Raw genomic sequence first — 27,146 nt, 5'->3', positions numbered from 1 at the left:
CCTTTTTCTCTCAAGATGTTGCTGAACTACAACTCCCATCATCCCATGCAGTTGGAATTGTAGTTCAGCATCTGAAGGACCAAAGGTTCCCCACCCCTGGGTTAGATTCAGAGTTAAGCACACACAATGGATCTGGCAGATGATGATTCTCCACACTTCAGTGAGAGTCAGAGGACCCTGCTGAATGGGTGGGAGGGCTGTGGTGCATGGGGCTGAGGGAGGGTGCTTCTACCAAATTTTTTGAGGATCCCCTTGGTCATGTGAACCATAACCTGCTCAAACTCACAGGGTCCCCAACTCTCATAGAGCATTTTCAGAGACTGTAGGGCTGCTGTGGGGAGTAGAAAGTCAGCTTCTGTAAGCCTCGTTATGTACACTTAACTCTAGATTCAACCCATTAGTAGTAGTAGTAATTTCTAACCCTTTTTCACAGGAGTGCCATGTTCTTCCCTACCCCATTTTATCTTTGCAACCATTCTGTGAGGTAGGTTATGCTGACAGTGACTGATCCAAGATCACCCAATGAGCTTCATAGTTGGGTGAGGATATGAATCTGGATGTTCTTGCTTCTAGTCCAACTTTGCTTTAACCGCCAATTGTTGGAACACACTGGTTCCAACAATTTCCTTGTGTAGGTTTCAAATGAAGTACAACAATATCATTAATTGGAGATGCTAATGTTTAAAATATCCACATAACATGGAGAGTGTCACAAATTACTTTTAATCAAAATACAAAATGAAATTTAGATAAACCAGCTTTGAAAAGGAAATCTGACTCTTAGTCAGCCCCTCTGGGATGATGCATGTGTCCTTTTCCCAAATGCACACTAGCATAAATTTGCTAGCAAGGTCTTAGCAAAGTTCATGAAGATGTTGGAACACTACAGGAAATTAAAAGCTATTATTGTTTTCCTTTTCACTGGTCCCTGCATTTCTTCTAACATCCCTCATGTGAGACTGTGCCCATTTTATTCTGGGTACAGGGGTCACCAACCTTTTTGGGTCCACAGGAACACTTGACAGAACTCAGTGGTTCATTTCAAAACCCAATACTCCTTACCACTTAATGTTTGGGAGTTGGAGTAACAATAGCCATACAAGAAGCCTATTCCCTGCCAAATATACTTTCTCTCTAAGCCTTCACTTTCATCTGAGGCTGGTGGAGAGGTACACTTCCTGTGGACTCCACACACTAGTTGTCAGTACATACATGCATACAGCTCTACAGAACCGCGGCAAAACTTGATCACATTTGCCCAAGCACAGATACTGCAGTAGCTTCTCCTGCACTGGGATCTGCCAGTGCTCAGGGTTTCTGAATTCTGTGTGGTGTTCTTACAAGAACCCTCAGTGCACAGAAATAAGGCTATTCCTACTTTTGTTCTGAAAACTCGTGCAACCCATCCCAAATTGGATCCTGACACCAAGGGAGGGCACAAGGCAGCTCCACCTGTCTGGCTGAGCTATAGCTAGAGGCCTCAAGAGCTCTAGAGTGAGAGCTATCCAGACCAGATGGCTCCACTTGCCCTTCCAGCAGTCTCTCCCAGTTCACAGCTATTTTGTATTTCCATTTTTGCAGGCTTGCTGCTTAGTGCTAGTAGCCTGTGCATTTAAGTTGTGTCCACACTACGGCATTCATGCATACACGGGTTGCTGTTTCCATGTGCGTGTTTGTGCATCTTCATCCACACATGAGCACTTTCAATTTTATGCCTCTGAAATCTATCTCGATGTTTCCTGTCCACATTAGTGGGTGGTGCTTGATAGGATATGTTTGCTCTGCGTGTTGTCTCCTCCCTTCAATTTGTACTTCCCTGCCCATCATAAGTTCCAGAAACCTGAGGTCCCTTGAAATTGTGCAGCATGCTTTTAATAGTTTTTTCCTGAAATATAAGTTTTCCAATACACCACCTCTGCACAAAAGAACAATAAGAAACCAATAGCAACAGTAGTTCTGCGCAAAAGAGCTGTTTTAAAAATAAAAATACCACAAATGTGCCTTCAGCAGTAACTGAAGGAAAGGGACAGGCTGCATCCTTTCCTTTGCGATGATGGAACCAAAATGGAAGTAGGGGGTGTAGCAATAGATGGCACCCAGCAAACCATCACACATATGTAAAAAAAAGCCCGCCCACACAATGCACTTCAGGGCATTCACATTAAGGTAACATGCAGTTTTATATTGAATTTTCTTCCCTTCTCAGATTATCTGCGGATTGGGAAAATCCAAATTTAGCTGGGGGAACGTGCAGGCTGCCACTTGGATGAGGAAGATGTTGTATAGATGGCATAAAAGAGAGAGAGATGCAAGCAGCTTCAAATCCACATTAAACTCTAGTGTGGATGAGCCTCAAGATGCCTTTCTGATTAGCCACATATTATACAATAAACCTAAAATGACTGATTTATGTGTTATCAAGCAATTATACATATATGCCTATGTGAATTCATGAGAGAAACTGTCTGACAGAAAAATCTATGATGTAGCTTGAGAAACTGCAGACCTGCATTGCTCTTTTCAACTCTTTTGGCTGGGAAGTGTCTGCGCAGCATGGATCTGTCACAGGTGGGGAATCTGCAATATCTACAAGGGGCCAAGCACACCAAATGAGAACACCTGAAACCCCACTACATTACATTTTTCTGGGGGGCAAAAACTGGATCCAGTCACCAGTGGTAAATGGAGGGCAGGGGGTCTGGTCACAGATTCTCTAAATCTGGCCCACCATCATTCTAGCTCAAGAAAGGTTTGGCTGCTTTGGAATCATTTGGCATTTTACAAATGAAAGAGTGCTTACAAGCTTCACTACCCATCTTTCAAATTCCAAAAGCAAGTTTTCACAGGCACCAAGTCCTTTGTTGATTTTTTCCCCTAGAGTGTTGCAGAAAAGATGGCCCAATGGCAATTCATTAGTCAAGTAAGTATTATGATATTGTTGCAGATGTCTGATTTAAGAGGAACAGAATACTTTGCTAATCTCGATGCCACACAGTTTGGCAGAATTCTCTGGTCTCTAGTTACCTGGTAACCACTGAGGAGCATTCAGTTTGCAAACAGCATTGCAAATGAAGTGGCTGAGTTCTCTGAATTCCACCTTTCACTCCTCTGTGCATGGGGGCAAGTGTGTCAATACTGCTGTTCTCCATTCTCTGGGATTAAAGGTGTATACTACCTTGGGTTCAAAAGGATCTTTTCAACCCTTCACAGTCACAAAACAAATGCGCTGTTTATCTGGCCCTACATTGTGGAACTACACCAAAGGTTTGTAAGGCAGCCTCCTTTTGTCTCCTCTTAAGATGAATAGAAGCTATTACACAAGAACGTGCACCTTTCCAAAACATACATCTTTTCCAAGGCCTGGCCAAAACTAACAACTGAGTCACTTTTATTCCAATATGCATCACTACAGATAGGCACCCTGGCTTGATACCAGAGAGGACTCTGTTCTGCTTCTTCTGGTGAAAATTGAATGGAGTTGCCTTCTACTGCAGTTGATAAGACCACCTGGACATGAGTGGGCAACGAGTATATCTTAGGGGCCCGGTTGGTGCACCAAAGCTCAGGATAGTAGGACAAGATTCCACTGAAGGTTTTGTTTTGTTTTGCTTTCTTTGCACAGTTTGCAGAACTCAAGGAAGCTGACTTGTGTCGAAGCCTGGTCCTGGGACTGTTAAGCTCAAGTGACTGACCGTGGTTCCCACTGCCACGGATCCTTTTAAGGGCACACAGACCACTGAGGGATGCTGGGCAGAAAGCTGATACAGCAGCTGCTTTGCTCAGATAACCTCTTTCTTAAAATCCATATTGCTGGATAAGCTATCTTGCACGGGTGCTTTAAAGCTTGGCGGGTGAGCTCCCCCTCTTGGCTCAATCTCCTTCAGCTATTACAGTAAGCTTTAAAGACCTGATTGTAGAAATCTAATAGCAGCACAACTCAACCTGGACTGTTGTTTTCACATGGTGGGAAGGGAGAAGCTCCCCTCTTGACATTGTGCCATAGCTGGAAATTGTGAAGAAGAATTCAAGATGGTGGTGAACTCAGCCCCAGCAAGGGGAGGTACAGTGAGAGAGTACAGGCAGGAGAAAGAGAAAAAGAAACAACAGAAGCACAGAAAGGGATTAGAAAAGTATATTAAGGGAGAGGAAGACAGAGTGCATTTGCCAAATGTATAGGGTTAGGCTTAATATGCAACCTTAGTAGTGCAACACTAATATCAGATTCAGATTCAGAAGAAACTCCCACTGAGTTGCATGGGATTTATTCCCAGGTAAGTAGATAAGAACATAAGAACAGCCTGCTGGATCAGGCCAGTGGCCCATCTAGTCCAGCATCCTGTTCTCACAGTGGCCAACCAGGTGCCTGGGGGAAGCCCGCAAGCAGGACCCGAGTGCAAGAACACTCTCCCCTCCTGAGGCTTCCGGCAACTGGATTTCAGAAGCATGCTGCCTCTGACTAGGGTGGCACAGCACAGCCATCACGGCTAGTAGCCATTGATAGCCCTGTCCTCCATGAATTTGTCTAATCTTCTTTTAAAGCCATCCAAGCTGGTGGCCATTACTGCGTCTTGTGGGAGCAAATTCCATAGTTTAACTATGCCCTGAGTAAAGAAGTACTTCCTTTTGTATGTCCTGAATCTTCCAACATTCAGCTTCTTTGAATGTCCATGAGTTCTAGTATTATGAGAGAGGGAGAAGAACTTTTCTCTATCCACTTTCTCAATGCCATGCATAATTTTATACACTTCTATCATGTCTCCTCTGACCCACCTTTTCTCTAAACTAAAAAGCCCCAAATGCTGCAACCTTTCCTCGTAAGGGAGTCGCTCTATCCCCTTGATCATTCTGGTTGCCCTCTTCTGAACCTTTTCCAACTCTATAATATCCTTTTTGAGATGAGGCGACCAGAATTGTACACAGTATTCCAAATGCGGCTGCACCATAGATTTATACAACGGCATTATGATATCGGCTGTTTTATTTCCAATACCTTTCCTAATTATCGCTAGCATAGAATTTGCCTTTTTCACAGCTGCCGCACACTGGGTCGACATTTTCATCGTGCTGTCCACTACAACCCCGAGGTCTCTCTCCTGGTCAGTCACCACCATTTCAGACCCCATGAGCGTATATGTGAAATTAAGATTTTTTGCTCCAATATGCATAATTTTACACTTGTTTATACTGAATTGCATTTGCCATTTTTCCGCCCATTCACTTTTTGGAGCTCTTCGCAATCCCTTTTTGTTTTAACAACCCTGAACAATTTAGTGTCGTCAGCAAACTTGGCCACTTCACTGCTCACTCCTAATTCTAGGTCATTAATGAACAAGTTGAAAAGTACAGGTCCCAATACCGATCCTTGAGGGACTCCACTTTCTACAGCCCTCCATTAGGAGAACTGTCTGTTTATTCCTACTCTCTGCTTTCTGCTTCTTAACCAATTCCTTATCCACAAGAGGACCTCTCCTCTTATTCCATGACTGCTAAGCTTCCTCAAAAGTCTTTGGTGAGGTACCTTGTCAAACGTTTTTTGAAAGTCTAAGTACACTATGTCCACTGGATCACCTCTATCTATATGCTTGTTGACACTCTCAAAGAATTCTAATAGGTTACTGAGACAGGACTTTCCCTTGCAGAAGCCATGCTGGCTCTGCTTCAGCAAGGCTTGTTCTTCTATGTGCTTAGTTAATCTAGCTTTAATAATACTTTCTACCAGTTTTCCAGGGACAGAAGTTAAGCTAACTGGCCTGTAATTTCCGGGATCCCTTCTGGATCCCTTTTTGAAGATTGGCGTTACATTTGCCACTTTCCAGTCCTCAGGCACGGAGGAGGACCTGAGGGACAAGTTACATATTTTAGTTAGCAGATCAGCAATTTCACATTTGAGTTCTTTGAGAACTCTCGGGTGGATGCCATCCGGGCCCGGTGATTTGTCAGTTTTTATATTGTCCATTAAGCCTAGAACTTCTTCTCTCGTTACCACTATTTGTCTCAGTTCCTCAGAATCCCTTCCTGCAAATGTTAGTTCAGGTTCAGAGATCTGCCCTATATCTTCCACTGTGAAGACAGATGCAAAGAATTCATTTAGCTTCTCTGCAATCTCCTTATCGTTCTTTAGTACACCTTTGACTCCCTTATCATCCAAGGGTCCAATCGCCTCCCTAGATGGTCTCCTGCTTTGAATGTATTTATAGAATTTTTTGTTGTTGGTTTTTATGTTCTTAGCAATGTGCTCCTCAAATTCTTTTTTAGCATCCCTTATTGTCTTCTTGCATTTCTTTTGCCAGGGTTTGTGTTCCTTTTTATTTTCTTCATTCGGACAAGACTTCCATTTTCTGAAGGAAGACTTTTTGCCTCTAAGAGCTTCCTTGACTTTGCTCGTTAACCATGTTGGCATCTTCTTGGCCCTGCCGGTACCTTTTCTGATCTGCGGATGCACTCCAGTTGAGCTTCTAATATAGTGTTTTTAAACAACTTCCAAGCATTTTCGAGTGATGTGACCCTCTGGACTTTGTGTTTCAATTTTCTTTTTACCAATCCCCTCATTTTTGTGAAGTTTCCTCTTTTGAAGTCAAATGTGACCGTGTTGGATTTTCTTGGCAATTGGCCATTTACATGTATGTTTAATTTAATAGCACTGTGGTCACTGCTCCCAATCGGTTCAACAACACTTACATCTCGCACCAGGTCCCGGTCCCCACTGAGGATTAAGTCCAGCGTTGCCATCCCTCTGGTCGGTTCCATGACCAACTGGTCTAGGGAATAGTCATTTAGAATATCTAGAAACTTTGCTTCTTTGTCATGACTGGAACACATATGCAGCCAGTCTATGTCCGGGTAGTTGAAGTCACCCATTACTACCACATTTCCTAGTTTGGATGCTTCCTCAATTTCATATCTCATCTCAAGGTCTCCCTGAGCATTTTGATCAGGGGTACGATAGATCGTTCCCAATATTAAGTCCCTCCTGGGGCATGGTATCACCACCCACAACGATTCTGTGGAGGAGTCTGCCTCTTTTGGGGTTTCGAGCTTGCTGGATTCAATGCCTTCTTTCACGTATAGAGCAACTCCGCCACCGTCCTTCCCTGTCCTTCCGATATAGTTTATAGATGTAGCATTGCAACCTTCATGTGGTCTGTGCCTGTTTCAGCAGGACATAGGAGATGGGGCTTTTTTCCCCACTGAGGAACAGTGTGGCATGGGGATAATTTCTGCTGAAGTGGTTCTACCCTACTACTACTACTAATAATAATAATTCACTAATAGGCAAACAAGCCTTGCTGTTTAAGAACGTACCTATAGCCAACAGAAATTTCTATCAAATGTTAAAAAGCAGGGAAACTGGGCAGCTATAGTGAATGCACCAGGGGAGCAGGAGACCTGACCTCCTCTCTGATATATTGTACTGCCCTAGAAATTTGTCAAAATGCAAACACAATTTGGGTTGGTCTTTCACAGTCCAATCCACTTCTTCTATTGCTTGGAAGAATGTTGCTTGGTAACATGTGCCTCTGAGTATATGGTGAGTGATGGCAATCCCTGCAATCAGGACTATATCTCCAAAGATGGAGAATTACATTTCTTGTATTTTGATGGTGTTGTTCTTACTTTGCTTCTTTTCTGTGTTACTACTGTTTCTACAGACTCTAACCTAGAACATTATATTTCTCTCATTATTCATCCTTGTGTCAAATTTATTTTCATTAATTTCAAAGCCTTTTTATTGGTCGGTGTCATATGATGGTGAAGACAGCCTTTTGTGTTTCAAATTGGAGGTTGTGTTCTATTTCTATTTTGGGTGCATGAACAGTTGAATCTGAAACTGCACTTTGATGTAAAATCAGACTGATTACAATATGTTGCTCCTTAAGCAATTAATCTAGCTGCCCAAGATGCCTGCCCAAGATGCAGGTGTTCTGCCTGCTATGCTTAAACCACTCCACTCAAGGAAGAGTGGGCATGGTCAATTAAAAACATAGAGCACCCCTATAAATTTACTAGAATATTTTTCACTTTCAACTGTTTTATCTTGTACAAACTGCGACACTCCTCACATCCATTGCAGACTATTCTGTAGAATAGTCAGTGCCATTACTCCACAATTGTTTTTGGAGATTTTTAGTGTAAATTATGCAAAGTGTTGTAGTACTTCACATATTCACAGAATGAGAAGCAAAAGTAAATGATTTACTATAGGAAACTTCACTAAAATTACAAAGTAAATCAAACATTTAAAGTGGCTATCTGAACTACATCAACTAAGATAATATTGTTGCTTCCTCCCTGCTAAAACAAGATCAGCACAGCACAGGTCTTGTTTCTGTTATTTGGGCTGATTGCAGGTGTTGCCATCACTCACCACATGCTCAGAAGCACACGTTACCAAATCCTTCCAAGCTACACAGCAAGTGGATTGGACTGTGAAAGACCAACCCAAATTGTGTTTGCATTTTGACAAATTTCTAGGGAAGTACAATACCTCAGAGAGGAGGTCAGGTCTCGATGCTTTCACTGCAGCTGCCCAATTTCCCTGCTTTTTAAAGTTTGATAGAAATATCTGTTGGCTATAGGTACGCTCTTAAACCACAAGGGGTTTTTTTTGCTATTAGTGAATTTCTCTGCTTTTTAATCCGGGAGGTAAGAAATGGGATGCTGTGCAAGTTTGCTGATAATGGTTTGATCATTTGCATGCTTATTGAATTCAATGGGATTTACTCCCCTGCAATCATGCTTAGGATAGGCAAAACTGACCATGGGAGAGGGGGAGGGGGGGAGGAGGGCAAGTTTGATCATTTGCATGCATATTGAGCTCAGTGGGATTTACTCCAGTAGTCATGCTTCAGATAGTGAAACTGATCACAGTGAGAAGAGAGGGGGAGGGCTGGAGTGGGCAGAGGGAGGGAGGGAGGGAGGGAGGGAAAGGTAAGTGAGGGAAGTCGAGGAGAGGGGGATGGGGAGGGGAAAAGCAGGTGTGATCCTTTGCATGCTTAGTGAGTTAAATAGGATTTACTTGTGTGCAATCATGATTAGAATGAAGTCCAACAGGGGTCTGGATTTCCCCTCCTCTTGTTTTACACTTTGAACTCTGGATTCTCTCTGAGTGGTTTGTGTATCAACATGAAAACTTAAAAGGGTTGTTAAGCAAGCCTTTCTGAGTTCAGGACTGTATGTTTTGTGAGGTTTTGTTTTGAAATGAGCTTATGGGAAGCAGCAGAATGGCATGGGGGGTATTTTCAATTTAACATGCAAGAAATCCATGGTGGTTATAATATACAGCCACCCTTGTGGCTTAATAATAATAATAATAATAATAATAATGCAAAATCTTATCAGAAACCACATTGTTCTAGTAATAGGTTCTCCACTGAATCATGGATGTCATTATGTAATGTCACATGATTTCCCTGAAACAGATGTGAAGCTGGTTTGCAGCTGCTTCAAAAACTGTACTGCCAGGATTTTTTATTTTAGTTACTTACAGGAACTGTATATTGCCCTATAACTTAAAACTCTGCGGGCAGCTTCCATTAAATACATAAAAAAACAAATAAACAAACCAAGTGATTTATTTGGTATCATTAAACATCTTATATAGTAACTAGTAAACAAAGATTCCAAGAGACAATGGGACTTACACAACCTACCATTCCACCCTTTGTACAGTTTACCTTGGTATGTGCTGACATTGCTGATCTCTATTATGAAGTAAACTGTATGCCCCAAATTTTTGTTGTTAAGTGGGAAACTACCATATAATCTGGTTTAGACATAATGAGCTGATTCACATGTAATACTAAACCAAACTATGGTTCAGCTAATGCAAATGCACAATTCCTGGAAGAGAGATCATGACTACTGCATTCCTCTCCCCTCCCCAGGTCCACCTGCTGCCATGAGTGACTTAGCAAAAATGTGAGGGTTCTTGGAGAGGAGATTGTGGCTGCTGTGTTCCTCCCCTGGTCCTCCTGGTCCTGCACTGCTGCCAGCTAAGCCATGGTTTGGCTTAGCTTGTCATCTGAACCTGGGCTCATGCTTTGTCTTGCTCCTGACAAACCTCAAGCTGTGAACCAGTGAACAAACTTTGGTTACAGCTCATGGTTTGTCTGGAGAGAGACAAACCGCAAGGCTGGGTTTAGATTACATGCTAAGCCAAAACATGACTTAGCTTGCAGCAACATAGGAACAGGAGGACTGGGTAAGGAATTCAGCAGCCACAACTCTTCTCCAGGAACCCCCACATTTTTGCTAAATCTTGGTTTGCCTTAGTGTTACACGCAAACCAGCTCATTGACTGGTCTGGACAGAAAACATGGTTTAGTGTTGCATGAGCAAGCTCAGATTCACACACTCTCTCCTCCCCTTCTGCCATTTTGCACTTCCTCTTTCGTAACAAAGCATAGTTTGTCACTGCATATTAAGCAGCAAACTATGGTTTGCTCTTGTCCTCCAAACCAGAATTGGAAACTAAAATCAAACCATGGTTTGCAATTCTGGTTTAGAAGGCAAATACCAACTATTGTAGATATGGAATGCGACTGCTGCTGATGTGCCACAGATCTGCTCTGTGCCAGTAATGATGATGTGGCTCTTCTTCACAGCATGAACCTCAGCTCTTTCCCATGGCCCAATATGCCTGTTATCCCTACTCCAGTACTCCATTTGTGTACAGTTACCCATGGCCCTGGCTGGGTCTGCCACTAAGCAGTAGAACTATAGATTTTCTGGACGCAGAATCTGGGGGTATTAAGACAGCATTCCATGTAGCCTGATCTTTAGGCAAATATTTCTCTGCACTTGCTCCTTAACGTTTGTAAATTATTGTACAGAACCTCACTCAAGATACTAAAATAGCTGCCTGTACTCTTCAAGTGCATTATTTTGGAATCCTAATAATAATTTCACGGGGATTGTTCCAAATTAATTGGCCTGAGGACTCAATAGGTTTTGCACAACATTACTGAAAGGTTCACGCGTAAATAACATCATGGGAGAAAACACACAGACAGCTGCAGTTGAAACAGGTGGGAGATCAAAGTTGGCAGCATTTTTACAGCAGGGGTAGAAACCAACATGGCAAAGAAAAGAGAGGGCAGGAGCAAGCTATGAAGACAAGTTGCTTGTGTTTAAATGTGCTGCAAGGCATACATTACTCCAGACTTTTTATCTGATGGTTATGAATGCTGTTGAGTAGCTAACACTCTGACCTATTCATATTTGCATTGGTATTGATCCATAGCCATACTCTTACAGTACAGCTTCTGACCACTACAATACCAGTTCTTCTATTTAGGTATCAGATGGGGGGAGGGAGAGCAAGAGATCATATGCAGTCTGATAAGAAAAATGCAGATTTTTTTCAATATCTGAATGGAAAAGCACACTAGCCACAACCTAATGACATATATCTATAATGTCTACCGTTCAAACATTCTGAGTCAGAACCACCCTGCCTCTTGGGAGCAGCTTGCTTGTTTTGCTGGTTCACTGTTGTGCAATGAGTCAGTCCCTGGTTTAATGCCATACAAGTGCACCTGTTATCAAGTTTCCAGTATTAAAGGGCATGATTTTTGTTTTGTCTAATTGCGAGTGTTCCCACCTCATGCATAATGATCCCTTAGAGAATACGACTTTGTTTTCTACCTTCTGTTTATCTCTGCAACTTGACTATTCCCCCTTCCCCATGCACCAATCTAACTGTTGTGGAAAGCAAGAAGAGAGTGTACCTATTTATACTTGCTAGTGTAGCGCACTCTGGGTTTAACACAAATAAGGGAGGGAGAGAGACACCTTGGGCCAGATGACAGCATTATTTGTTTGTGTCACAGATTAGATGAAATACAATCCATGGACTTCATAAAAGCCGAGCCCCCTGAAAGGGACATGGTGGATAGAGCTTGATTCTCTTCTCCCTCCCCAACAATGTCAAGACTGAGGAATCATCTCCAGCAACTAGATCAGGAGTCACCAACCTTTGGACCCTACTTGGAATTTTTGAGAAAGTGCAGAGAAGGTGCGGCATATTACAAAATAAAAGGCATGAGGGATCATAACACAAAATGGCTGCCACAGGAATATGGCATAATGGCTGGGCTCCCACTGGGAGGAAGGGCAGGATATAAATAAATAAAATAAATAAAAAGAGAAAGGACACAAAATGGTGGAGACATGGCCCCCTCCCCAACAGCCCCCCCACATCAATGGTGAAAAACATCCATCAACACAATAAATACCATTTTAAAAATCTGGGGGTTTTTTTTGGAATAATTTCAAATAACAGGAACCCTGGAGAGCCATTGATATTGGTTGGCTTTATACAAGGCAGTTTCTTAGGGTCAAATTGTGGCAGACACAATGCTCTTCACTGTAATGTGTAGTTTTGCTTGTCCTATAATTTGATGCCATATTGCTCTCCCAAATGTGATGTCCCATCAGTCTCCCACATCATCTTCTCTCTCCTCTTTCACATCACTGGCTGCCACGAGTGTGGGAAGGAAAGGCACACATGACAGAATCGTATTTGTGTTATGGATAGAGAGAGAGAAGCTGTGTGGGGATCTGCCATTATGCGCAAATTGGCACTTGAATTAAGGGATATGAAGAGAAACCTTTTAGAGCGATAGAAAAAACCTGAGGTGTTAAAACATCATCCATCATAATTATTCTCTATACACAGATCTGAATTCCATAGGACTGTTTGCATTATAAGGCATTCCCTGCATTCCCCAGGTGCTTTCATTCTCAGCTGACCGCTTGTGAATAAGCACTACATGTTGGCCCTGAGAAGTGTTTAGTTTTATCTTCACACACAGGACTAATAGTCTGCAAACATGCCTGGACATGCCAATGCAAGCCTTATCTTGGCACCTCCTTGATGACATTAGTTTGCAAAAGCTGGGAATGTTATTTTAAAAGATTTTTTTTATGTACAGTAGCTTTGTTACAATATCCCCCTTTTTTTAGCATCCTGCTATTGGGAATTTGAATGGCACTTATTAACTGGCAGGGCTCTCACATTTGGGAGACTGATAATTTAGGCCCGCAGCCAAATTGCATGCCCACATGAGAACCCAGTAGTGCCAAAGCAAACCACAGCCAAAGTTCATGCATTTCAGTTTTCGGGGAATGATACCTTCCCAGGTGTATTATTGTACAGGCTTCTTCTTCTTCTTTACCATTTATTTCCTTTGTTAGTCAACTCATACCCAATGGTCTCTAGGCAACTTACAACAGGTATAAAAACATACCATATAAAAACTTCTTGGTAAAACAGAATTTAATTATAAGGAATAAAATATAGTGTGTCAATATAAAGTATTGCTTCACTCAATCTTTCATGATCCATCTTAATCCTATCCTACCTTTTGATTCACTTCCACCTGATCCTACCATATCCCACCCTGATACATATTATTTGGCAACCGTTAGCTGCTATCTGTCTTGTCTCAGGGCCCTTCCAGACATCCTTTTTATTGTGCATTCATGATGATTGTGCTCATTATGCTATTGGGGAGGTCATTTTATTTATTTATTTATTTGTTTGTTTGTTTCCCGCTCTTCCTCCCAGCAGGAGCCCAGGGCAGCATAGGGGCCATATACGGCCCTGCTTTCAATACCGTTTGCACCTGCAAACGTTTCAGGATGGACATACTGTATTTGTTTTAATGTTTTTAGTTACTGTAAACTGCCCAGAGAGCTTCGGCTATGGGGCGGTATACAAGTATAATAAATAAATAAATAAATAAATACTGCTTTGTTTCTAATCGGTGCCTATCTAGTAGCTTCTTCCTGAAATCCTGCAACTTTGTATACCACAAATGTTCTGGTTTATTTTTGCTCTGCTTTTTGTTGCACTATAGCAAAGTGATGGCATTGGGGAAGAATCACAAAACTAAAGTAAAATAAATCCCCCACTAATACACTTTTATTGTCAAGAACACGCCGCAGAATACACCTGCAATAAAATACCAGTCTGGAGGGCTCTTCACTCTTTTTACATTTGATTGATATGCTACTGAAGCTGTCAGACTGAACCGTATGTTACTGGCCATTTCCAAACACTCTGGCACAGAATGGGTTAATTAAAGTTAAAAATATGAATCTAGAATATATTAAACAATTGGCTGTTTTCCAAATATTTGGTTTATTATCTAAGCATGTATATGGAAGTCAATATGATAGCATGTCACAGATTGTAGGCCAGTTACCAAAACTATTTGATTTTTAAGAGACCGGCAGTGTGATCCTAAGCACGGTTGGGGGGGAAAAGACCAGCAGATTCTCTACCACATCTCAGACTCTGCTGGTTAACACTGGCATAGCTAAGGGGATGAGGATCAGGCCCTGTAGGGGATTTGTGTCTTAGGGATCAAAGCCACCAGCCCCTTACCTTTACCCCAAGAAAACACACACTCTGTTTCAGGGCTTTCCTCTTGCTATCACTGGCAGTTCTTCCTTTCCATTCACCAAGATGCAACTCCCACCAGCAGCGCTCCTTTCTCCGGCCCAACACACCATCCTAATCTACTCTGGCCATCAATATTTGGGCAGGGGGAAGCTGCATTTTTACATTACATTCTTGTACACATTTCTGTGAAAATAAGCTCCACATAAGTGTTCAGTGGTGTTATTCCAAGGTAAGTGTGCATATGATTGTAGCCTCAATTCCTATCTGCTTTTGTTAGCAGACCAGGGATTGAACTTTGCTAAAATAAAAGAGAGAAGACTCATCAAAAACCTCTTTTGGATTATCTCCAAGTCATTGGCTAAACAATGCTGGCCATTAAACCAAATCCAGAGCAGTGTGTACTCTGCACACAGAACAAAACAATAAATTGAAATAATGAGTCCAGATGCTGGGCCAAGGAAAGCTCACTTCTGTGACCTATATAAATTATGCATATTAATTAAGCAAAAATGCATGTTTCACTTCTTTGGCATCATATATTCTGGTCCTATCAGTCATGGGGAGAGGCAAGCTGCGATGCAGGGCACTGAAGCTACCCCTCCAACTATTGAGAATCTTGCTTAGTCACCCCTCTGGCTTCTGACATTTCAGCCAGCATTGCCCACACATTTAGAAGCATCTCTTTGCAACCATAAAAGCTAAACACTGACTTGTTGCATAATTAAACAAACACTTCGATTCTCAGGAAGCTTGATTCCAGGGCCAACTACCATATTCTGCACTCTTTTGGAATGTGGCATTCACACCACTCTGAAAAAATATCTTCATCCCAGATAAGAGAACGTAAGAGCCTGCTGGATCAGGCCAATAGCCCTTCTAGTCCAGCATCCTTTTCTCACAATGGCCAACCAGTTGCCCATGAGAAGCCCACAGAGAGACAGCCTGGATATGGGTAGCCAGAAGCTACCCCCAGGCACCTGGTTGGCCACTGTGAGAACAGGATGCTGGACTAGATGGGCCACTGGCCTGATCCAGCAGGCTCTTCTTATGTTCTTATGTTCCTTATTCCTTGGAACTGTATGCATACATTTTAGAAGCTTATGTGCTTATTTAGGAGCTTTTAAAAATTAGTAGCCTTAACATTTTAGGGCCATCAACTAAAGCAATGAAACTTTCCTTCCAAGTAAGAGAATTCTCTTCCCTGAAGCTGACCTACACATAAAGTCTAACACCATAACTGGCAGCAGCTGTTAGACAGAGGTCTTTCCCAACCCTTATACCTCTAGTCCCTTTACCTGGCCATTCCAAGTACTGAACCTCCTTCAGCTGGTCTTCACAGCATATGCTCTTATGTTGACCCTTCTACCTGGGACTGTGTGTGTCCAATCCAATTTCAATTGTTTGGGGAAACTTCTCCCTTATGCCTCTATATACTCTCCTTCATACATTCCCAGGCAAGAAATAAGGTCCAGACTAGACACCATATTCATCACATCCATTAGCACATCCACAGCGAATTTCCCACTGCCCTAGTTGTATTATCAATTAGAACTCACTGCATGAGTCATAGGTTTTCTAGTTCCCACTGGTGAATATCACTGACATAGACTGTGAGTGAGGAATGACCCCACTCACACTGGGATGACCCACAGCTTATGTGATGATTTTAATAGAGGATAGGAAGATAGGAGGCTGCCTTATAGTGAGTCAGACCATTGGTCGATCCATCATCAGCCCTGTCTACACTGGCAGGGGCTCCCCAAGGTTCCAGACAGGGTTTTCCAGCCCACCTGGAAATGCTGGGAACCAAACCTGGTACTCACTGCATGCAAAGCAGATGCTCCTCCACTTCGCCACAGGTGTTAAACTCACCAGGGAGGTGTTGATCCTTGTGAATAATATCGTTTCAATGCCAATAGGGAACACGATTACCTGTGGTGGCTCTTCCAGGCATAAATCCATATTGAATATTCTTTTCTTTTCTATTATCCAGTCTAAGGACTTAGTTATAATACCAGCTTCCCTACTTCATCTAAGTCACCCATCTTTACAGGTCACACACAGAGAAATTGACAAAAGCTCTGAAAATTCTTTCATAAAATTATTTTGCGCAAAGTAAAAACATATGAGTTTTTTTCTTCTTCCTGAGGTGGTATATGGAGTGAAATTCCAAGAATGTCTCCCTCTAAAGCAGAAATATACAAGCAGCTTTGATAGAAGAAATATTGACAAGGCTGTGGTACCCAAAGTGAAAAACACTGAAAAGGTTTTGTTGCAAATGCCTGCCCCCAGTCGTCCCTGCTAGGATATTGTGGCAGCTTTCCTGTTGAAGGTGTAATGCTACAAGCTGTCAGCAATACCTGTCTTACCTACTAAACTGTCATCGCCTGCAATTTAGCACACTGTGCTACAATTGTTTTTTCACAAAGCTGAAAATAACTATCTGCAAGAAGAAAACAGTGAAGTGACTTTGAGCTGAAGAGATGCATAGTCGTTTGCTTGCCCTTAAGACTTGGTTTCTTCATTCCACAAGGTTATTGCTCAAAATGTTAATATCTGCATTTGTATGAGCAGATAATTATGAGCTGAGAACCGGCAGATGTTACTCAAAGCAACTCCTGTGATGTGCAGTGATTAAAAACGATTCATCCAAGATGGGTCCTCATGGAGGACTTCACCATAGTTTCCCCTTAAAACATTAGCTGGAACAAGGAAACTATTCTGAACACCAGTTCAATGGGAAAACTGTAGTCCAGAGGATAGTGCTGGACTATTTGATCTTTACATTTAAAATTCTGAGTTCAAATCATATATTTGCTACAGGTCTTTTGCCAAGTCATAGATCTTTCAGCTGTAGGTTTCCCACCTCTAAACCAGGAATTCCAATAATAATGATAAGATAAATATTTTTAAAGCACTTGATATGTTTAAAAGTGAATGTCTATGTTAGCAACTTAAACACTTACGGCAAAAAATAATAATAATGGTGTTAAATATTTTCTGAGTAATTCAATAACCACAGATTATTCATGGAGGAACTGTGTTAAATCAAAATTAACTGACATAAAACAGTGTCCAGTGTTGTTTTGCAGAAATAGCGTACAATAAAGCCATCTGCTGATTTCATGAAAGGCAGCGCAATGTGAGTATGTGTGTGTTGAAACAATATTTTCATTAGCTGTCTTCAAACATCATCCAATTTGGTGTTTACGAGTACTAAAATATTGTATTCAAAATCTCGACAGTTAATCAATTATAAGCAACCCTTATAACAAGTTGTTGAGAGCCCAAAGAACAATACTCCACTGTTACAGCTCTTGTGCATTTACAACTCTTATAACAGTTACAAGACCACTTACAAGAGAAAAGGAAAGCAGATTGGTCTGTTCATCTTTTAGCCACTGCAATAGAGCAATTTGCGAGTAAAAGAGTAGCTTGATATCGAACCTTTTATGGCACTCCATGAAACCCAAGGACTGAAATGAAACACACTGGTGAATTGACTCCCTATGCTAAAGTCAAGGTACAAATCTAATAGTTCTAACTGCTGGCTGTTTGGATCTCTAATTTGCACCATGACTGGGAGCTTTGGAGCCAGCTCCAAAAGTTGCTGAAAGATGTGGCTGTCTTATTTCTCCCAGCAGCAATTAGCCAGCTTTGCCAGTATATACTCGAGTAGTGAGGGAAAGGCCAAAGAACTCCAAGATCAACAGTCACACTGGAGAAAAGGAGGCGGATATTATACTGACATTTCTTTTCCCGGGCTTCAGCTTCCAAGTGATGAATGAAGCGTCAAGAAAATGTATGACAGAAATGCTCAGGGGGAAAAAATGCACAGAGAGTAGTTACAAAATATGTGAAATACAAACAGAATACTATATGTCTGACAGGGAGTCTGAACTGGGTTATATGTTAAGAAAACAAGATCCTGCCAATGTTCTCACCTGTACAATATTTTTTCTACATAATAATCGTTTGTGCTTGTTTACGTATTATTTCAGCAAACTGCTGCTCTATACACTGACCTGTTTTCATGGATCAGAATCACACAACCCAGCAGAAACATTACTCCAGCAGCTAGTTGCCTATATGTATTCATGTGGTCACATACTTCCTTCTCTCATTTGTAAGCAGGGGGCACCAAGTTTAAGCTAAAGCATTTGAAAGAGGTAAGAACAAGCACTTCATTTTATCTGCAACCTGATAGTTACTTGATTTAGAGTGTCTGGGGAGTGAAAGATTTCCTATAATAAGTGTTTATCTAAAGAAGTACATGGTGGATTATAATATAGAGCCCAACACAGAATTTGTATGTCAGGGTGTACTGCAAGTAAGGATGCTTCCAGACTGTTACTATTTTAGGGTGGAACTCACACACTAGCAAATTCAGGTTGCATAATTAATGTTGATTTGGTGCTCTAGCGCAACAAACCCACTTCTTTCCCAAAACTGGATTTTTTTGTGATAAGTAACGGGACAGGGTTATACTATAACCTTACTGCAAACAAATCAGAATGAATGCTCAATAAAAAGTCTATATCATCTAACGTCCATACACGTGTTGTGCAACAAAACCATGATGAATGCTCAACAAGCAAGTCATCTGGAAGCGACCTAAGGTCTGTCTAAGACTTAAGATCTGCCTACAAAGGAACTGAAAGGTAATATACATTACCTTAAGATCATAACTTTGGATCTATGCAATCCTGACTTGCTGATCCACTGATTGCAACATTTATCCCACTGAAAAGGTCTACAAGAGTGAAATGTGTCTGCCGACTGGAATTTTTATTTACCATATGCACTGTTGATTAGATCTATCATTTGTTGCCTTATTTAAAATATGTGTTAAAATATTTGTATTGTAAACACCTTAGTATTGCTTGTTTTTAAATACTTGATTATATGTGCCCATAAAATTAAGCATGTTTCATTACTTTGTATCCCCATCCCAACTCTTACATTCTTTTCTACCTTTAAGCCCAAGCATCAGAACTGAAGACATTGTGCACCTTCTTACATTCATGGGAGGGTGGTTCCATCAATGGCTATTAGCCATGCAAGCTAAATAGATTCTAAAAGGTAGAAAGGCGGTAATACCTTGAGTAGTACCATCTCGTGCATATTTAAGTAAGTCCAAATGTCTGGCATTAGGCAGAGTGAAGCAGCAGACAGAAGATGCTGGGTGGGAGCAGGGAGTGATGGCAAGGTGGTGGAGGATAAAGCTCTGCATTTCACATGGCCAGCTCTGTGCCCCCTAAACTGTTCTCTTCACATGCAGTAGAGGATGTTGTCCCATCCCCAGTGCTGAAGTAAAAGTCAACTACTAGCCTTCTCAGTTTCTGTATGTAGAAAAGGGGGCGCCATCTTGTCCTTTGCATCAGGCAGCAAACTGATTCAGTCACATCTCTGGCTTCTGGGATTTCATCCGGCATGGGCTGGACATTTTCAAACACATTTCTGCAACCATAAGGGCAAGAACCCTGGGTTTTGTTGTTGCTTTTTAAAGCAAAAGCTGGGATTCTCAGAAAACTTAATGACATACTCTACACTTTTTCTGTGCTATTTTCAGCACTCTCTTGCTCCTACACTCACACACACACAGAGTCCTGTGTTTAGGTCATAACATCTGAAAGAGCGTGCAAGACTAGTAAGCAAGTGTTGCACCAAGCCAGTAACTGACTGCTATCCCCTAGGAGTAAAAGGCAAACAAGGAAGTGACTGTATGTCTCAGATATGAGTGGGGCCAGCCCTAATGAACTGGCAAAGCCTCATTTTATTTCAATAGCTGCCAATAAATAATTGCTGTCCCGCGTAAAGTTCACTAGTACATTGCACAAAACCAGCTCTATTTGCCACGCACAGAAAAAGAACAAGTCAGTAGTATAAGACAGAAGTAACCCCTGGAGGTACCATGTTTCAGCTGTCGTTACTGAAACCACACAAACCAAAGCATGTTAACTTCAAAGCAAGCTGGTACAAAACATGTACAGTAATTGCAGGGCCTTTCTGCTTTATTACAGTTCTTTTTAAACTGTGAGCCAGATGCTATCTGCTGTGAAGATGAGGAGGTTCTGCCAAAATACAATCCACAATGATGATTTAATACCCTTGCCATAGAGAGGAGTTACAATCTTCATGAGATGTGAAAAAGGGATGACAGGAATTTCAGACTTCTTCCAACAGCCATTTCATGTGACTGATTAAAGCGAGTGGAACTTGTTCTCAAGGACAAAAAAGTGGGGAAAAGTGGGTGGGGGAAGATGCGTGTGTGTGTGCACGCATGCGTGCAGGCACACACATACAGTCTCACTCTCTCACCTACCCACTCAGGCTGATTAAGTTATTTCTTGGCCCCGAAACAAAGCAGCATCCAGCTAGCTCAGCCTGGTGCTAGCAGATACAATTTGCAAGTTGTCACTGTGCACACAATATTTTGAGGTCTCAAACCTTAATCACACAAAGCAGCAAAACCAGTTTGCCACTGCAAGTTTCTCAGCAGCTACTGTACATCTGTGTGCGCCTGATGCAAAGCATGGAAACTGAAACCAAGCATAGAATTTCATTCACTGAAAGCAATTTACACGCAGTTGTATTCAACTGCATCCCTCCAGGCACAGGAGGCTCTTTGATCCAGCAAAGGGGAGAGAGAGGCAATTTTTGCTGCTACTTTATTCTCTGTGCAGCTTCTTGCACCACCAAAAATATGCTCCAGAGGGTGAAGGAACCCTGAATGTGGTGCAAGGGGCTGCAGGAGAAAGGGGGGATTTGTGGATGTCACCTCCCTGCCTCTTCAGTGAACAGAAGCCTCCAATGGAGCAAAGAGCATTCTGTCAGTTGAGAGACACAACTGGATATAACACAAAGCGTCTTGGCCACCTATGCAGATACAGAACTAATAAATTGGTTTAATCAGGAGATTCCCAAGAAGTGCTCCAGGAAGAGCAAAGGCAATGACATCTGGGTCCCAAACAATATTGATCCCTTTAAGTGATTTCAGAATCAACAGCTGAAGTGAACAAGAGCGATCCACGGTAAGACACCCATATTGATCATGCAAAAAACCCACAAAAAAACCCTTTACAATTGTGTTTAACAATAAAAATGAAAGCCCAGGGTTCCTGCAGTATTGTTGTCCAACATCAAAGAAAAGGAAGAACAGCCTTTGGAACTGGGTCTCAATACTAAGATGAGAGAACTGAAAGACAGGGCATAACATTTATTATAAAACATTCTCTGTCGTTTTGCAGACCAACTCTGGGGCTGTAGTTTTCACCGAAACCAGAGATAAAGCAGACTAGCACTTAGGATGATTCGAATCAGGGGCTTAATACTGAAAATGGGTCATTCAGATATTGCAAACAGGTTTCTGGCAACAGGTTTTTTAAAAAAACTTATTGAAAGGACAAATACTTTAGTGGGGGGAATACAGACTGGCATTTTGATACCAACAATATGTGGAAGCTGAGGAAAACTTGGATGCATGATTACCACTGACCCCACAATACATACTCAACTGGAAGCACCCTTAGTTTTTAAAAGACTGCAGAAAAAGTAAGCTAACAACTAAACTAACACTGACAGTTACAAAAGAATCTTTGTCAACTGAACTGGAAAGGCTTTTAAGAATATGAAGCTATCACAGAAAAAAGGATATATGGGAGAGGGAGAGAGAGAGAGAGAGAGATAGTAAAGATAAATACCAGGAGTAACAAGCCAAATAGATTCTCTGGTAAAATAGGGCTATAAACACCAGCAACAGAACAATAGAATGCTTCTTTCAAGACAAATTCAGGAGTGTGTGAGAGAGGGAGGGAACTCTGTGCAAGCGTGGAAAGGCCTCTGTGGGCGCATGTACCTTTTGGAGACCCTTAGCCTAAGTCCATGCAGAAGAAGGTTTTGATGTCTTTAACACCTATATAGAAGGGAGCATTTGGACATTTATTGCATTAATTAAATGTATGTCCTACTTTACGGCCCCAGGAGGATCCTGAATGTGGCTTAAAACCCACAATGAGAAAAAAATAAAACAACAAATAAAACTGCTTAAACCTGCAAACTACACTTTGCAAAACAGCCAGGATGTCAGTGTAGCAGCCAGAGCAGATCCTTGTCATATAACCAAAGGCATTTGTGAACCTCCTCCTGCAACTGAAGCAATTCTACAATAGAAAAGATGCAGTTCTTATGGTCCCGTTCTTAAGACTCCTGCTTATGTGTTGTGTCCCATATACTGAAACAATTTGGCAATGAAATACGACTTTTATTTTATTTATTTATTTAAAAAGTATTATTTTACTGTTCTGTTGTTTGCTGCCATAGGCTCCTTTGGAAGGAAGGGCAGGATAGAAGCATAATAAAGAAATAAATATTAGCTCCATCATGGTTCACACTTGGAAAGGAAGACAAGCAAATCATGCCTCTTTTCTCTATCCTACAAGTTCATCTTCAAAGCTTAGCTCCTTATCTCTGCTTCTTTGGCTCACTATGGATAAACAAAATGGTGAACATCCTTGGGTTTCTGGATTTCCATCAGCCACAGGGCACAAAGTGTTGAATTCTGTTCCTGACTCTTGCACTAAAACACTTTGGAGAAGGTAATTATATATGCTTCTCTTTTCTACTTCTTTACTGGGACATAAGCTATATTATTCATGATTACTGCTGAGAACACAATGGACACAAGTACTGCTTGTACTGTTAGACAAATAACTGTTACCAGGGTGGATAACTTTCATGCTGAGCAAATGTAATGTAATGGCTAGAGTGCTGGGCTTAAGTCCGAGAGACCAAGGTTTAAATTCCTACTCTCCTGCAAAGCTTTCTGGGTGACAATTGGCCAGTCTGGGTGACAATTACCTTCCCTCTGCCTAATCTACTTTACCTGGTTGTTGTGAGGGTAAAACAGAGAAAATCACTAATAGGCAAAAAACGTTGTGGTTTGAGAACGTACCCATAGCCAACAGATCTTTCTATCAAACTTTTTAAAAGCAGGGAAATTGGACAGTTATAGTGAATGCACAAGGGGAGCAGGAGACCTGACCTCTCTGAGATAGGGGAGGAGGAGGAGGAGGGCAGGTTTGATCATTTGCATGTTTATTGAGTTCAGTGGGATTTACTCCCATGTAATCATGCTTAGGATAGATAAAACTGACCATGGGGAGGGAGGGAGGGCTGGAGTGGGCAGGGGAGGAAGAAGGAAGAGGGGAGGAGATGAAGACGGGAGGAGGAAGGGAGAGGACAGGGGAAGGAGGGGAAAGGCAGGTCTGATCATTTGCAAGGTCTGATCATTTGCATGCTTATTGAGTTCAATGGGATTTACTTCCATGCAATCATGCTTAACATATGTAAAACTGACCGGGGGGGGGAGGAGCGAGGGCTGCAGTGGGCAGGGGAGAAGGAAGAGGGGAGGGGAGGAAGAAGGGAGGAGAAAGGGAGAGGAGAGGGGAAGGAGGGAAAAGGCAGGTCTGATCATTTGCATGCTTATTGAGTTCAGTGTGATTTACTCCCATGCAATCATGGCTAGGATAAGTAAACTGACCATGGGGGAGGAGGGGGAGGGGAGAGTAGAGGGAAAGAGGAAAGGGGCAAGGAGGGGATTGGAAGGGGAGGGGGAAGGGGATAGGAGGGAGGAAGAGGGGAGGGCAGGTTTGATCATTTGCATGCTTTTTGAGTTCAGTGGGATTTACTGTACGATGATGCTTAGGATAGGTAAAACTGACCTGGGGGAGGGAGGAGGGGAGAGAGAGGAGGGGGGAGATTGGATGGGTGGGCACCAGGCAGAGGGGGAGCCCTTTTCCTTTCCAAAAGGAAAACATTGTGAACAGTATCATTCTTTTTCAGGGTTTCCCCCACCTTTTTATTCTACAGCAGGCACATGTAGCCTCCCACGCTGTCCCTGGCCACATGTATTGGCAAATGTGGTTGCCATATGATAATATGTTTCCTTGGTCTTCTCTGCCACCATCTTTGCCTCCCCTCCCTCCAACTTTCTGCATCAGTACACATACTGATACATGAAAGTATAAGTAAGTATGAGGGAACTATTTTTGCTTGCATAGGTCTGCATTGACTCAAGTAGCTGGAAATGAGAGGGTTAGCATTGGACAGCAACAGCAGGGAACAACTACAGGGCAGTGGAGGTATGTAACAAGAATGACCACTGAAACTCTGAACTGGTTTTGAAATGAAATTTGGAGCATCAGACCAAACTAAAAGTGGTCTGTTTTGTCCATCTCCTCTCACTTAAGCTCTAGACAAACAGATGCTGATCTTTGCACTTGCTATTTCAAATAAACAAAATAATATTTTAAAATAGAGTTGCCCAGTCATTTTTAAGGATAATGTGTCATTAGATGAAACGGATTATTTGCATCCATACCAATCGGGTTTCAGGACTGGACATAGTACTGAAACAGCCTTGGTCGCTCTGGTGGATGATATGAGGAGGGCATTAGACGGGGGAGAATCCACCTTTCTTGTTCCTCCTGGATCTCTCGGTGGCTTTTGATACCGTCGACCACGGTATCTTGTTGGATCGCCTGGAAGGATTGGGAATAGGAGGCACTGTTTTGCAGTGGTTCCGTTCCTTTCTCTCTGACAGGCATCAACAGGTAGCATTGGGAGATGAGGTTTCAGACCCTTGGCCCCTCACATGCGGAGTGCCACAGGGTTCTATCCTCTCTCCCATGCTATTTAACATCTATGTAAAGCCGCTGGGAGCTATCATCAGGAGTTTTGGGCTGCGATGTCATCAATATGCAGATGACACGCAGCTCTATCTCTCCTTTAAATCTTCACCAGAGATGGCTGTGGAGACCTTGTCCAAGTGCCTGGAATCCGTGAGTGGATGGATGGGAAGGAACAGACTGAAGCTCAATCCTGATAAGACCGAGGTGCTACTTGTGGGTGACAGGGGGAGGTTGGGTGCTGTTGACCTACAGTTTAATGGGGTGAGTTTACCCCTGAAAGATCAGGTCCGCAGCCTCGGGGTGGTTCTTGATTCCAAGCTGTCCATGAAGGCTCAGATTTCGGCAGTGAGCCGGGCAGCTTGGTACCAATTACATCTCATACGGAGGCTGCAACCCTACCTCCCTATTCATCAGCTCCCACTGGTGGTACACGCCCTGGTCACCTCTCGATTAGACTACTGCAATGCGCTCTACGTGGGGTTACCCTTGAAAACGGTCCGGAAACTACAACTGGTGCAGAATGCGGCGGCTCGGTTGCTTACAAACAGCCGCCGCCGTGATCACATCACGCCAGTATTATTTCACCTACATTGGCTGCCAGTTGTTTTCCGGGCCCAATTCAAGGTGTTGGTATTAACCTTTAAATCCCTATACGGTCTCGGCCCAGTTTATCTGAAGGAGCGCCTCCAGTACCACAAATTAAGCCGCCCAACCAGATCAGCCACACAGGGCCTTCTCTCAGTCCCACCAACAAAAACAGCTAGGTTGGTAGGGACTACAGAGAGGGCATTTTCAGTGGCGGCCTCCACTCTCTGGAACTCCCTCCCATTCGATCTTCGCCATGCCCCTTCCCTGGATATATTTCGCCGGGCATTAAAAACTTGGCTTTTTGGACAGGCCTTCAGGAATTCCGGGGAGGGCTAACTTTTTGGGGATATTTTATTATCTATTGATCGCCCTAACTGATTTCATGCTGCTGTGATTAATGATCGTTCTGATTTTATTGTATTTTATCTGTATTGTATTGTAATTTACTGAATTTTAGTTTGTACGTCGCCTAGAGTGGCTTCGGCCAGATAGGCGACACAAAAATTAAATTTATTATTATATTTATTATTGTACATAATTCCCCATTAACTGCTATGACTGTGTTTCTAATGTTTTGGTAATGAATTGTATGAAGCACTTGGGGGTAAAGTATGTCATACAATGTAATCCTATACACGTCTTCTCAGACATAAGCCCCACTAAGTTGAATGGGACTTACTCCCAGATAATGATACAGGAGTGCAGCCATTGGAAGCTGCCTTATATTAGGCCATACTATTTGTCCATTTTTAGGTCAGAATTGTCTTTTTCCAATGGCAGTGGAGCATAAACAAAGAGTTAACACAGGAGATGGTAGAGAAAGGAATCAAGAAATGCTATTAACCCTAGGAATAATGTAATTTTCTAGACTATCCCACCTTGAAAGGTATGAATAGTAATAAATTTCTGCAACATACATAAAGGCATTATAGTCAAATTTAAATGATAAAACACAAGACTTACCATTCCATTTTAGTTATTTCCAACTGCAACAAGTGGTTATAGTAATGGGCACAACCAGTGATTTGACGCTGATGCTTAACAACAATATGACTTAAATTAGTTAACTTCTTTAATATTCGTAATATAAATCTGTTTTACTTGCCACCAACATATTAGTAATTTACATTCTAATCTGGCCCTTTCTCTAAAAAGTTCAAAGAGAAATTCATTATACAGGGTACATGTTTGACTGCTCTCAGCTTTCGCTTCCTTTAAAATCAAGAACTCAAGTATAGTGTGGTCACTTTCCCCAGACTTCCTGTAACTGCCACTTCATCTACCAAGTCATCTCAATTGGTTAGAATCAAGTCAAGGGTAGCTGATCCTCTAGTTGCTTCCTCCACTTTCTGTAGGAGAAAGTTATCTCCAACACAAGTCTGGAATTTCTTGGAGGGGCCGTGTTTGGCAGAATTTGTCTCCCAACAGATATCGGGGTACTTGAAGTCCCCCATTAC

At 42.2% G+C, this 27,146-nt stretch overlaps 1 protein-coding gene across 11 annotated transcripts in view; it reads right to left on the bottom strand.

Moving 5' to 3' along the window:
- Nucleotides 1-27,146, bottom strand: part of FAM53B (family with sequence similarity 53 member B) — a 203,285-nt gene that overhangs the window by 5,744 nt on the left and 170,395 nt on the right. The gene's annotated exons all lie outside the window — the stretch shown is intronic.

Source organism: Rhineura floridana, chromosome 7 (assembly GCF_030035675.1).
Source record: "Rhineura floridana isolate rRhiFlo1 chromosome 7, rRhiFlo1.hap2, whole genome shotgun sequence".
Classification (NCBI taxonomy): Eukaryota; Metazoa; Chordata; class Lepidosauria; order Squamata; family Rhineuridae; genus Rhineura; species Rhineura floridana.
The sequence above is the reverse complement of the archived record's forward strand: the minus strand, read 5'-3'. Positions and strand labels throughout refer to the sequence as shown.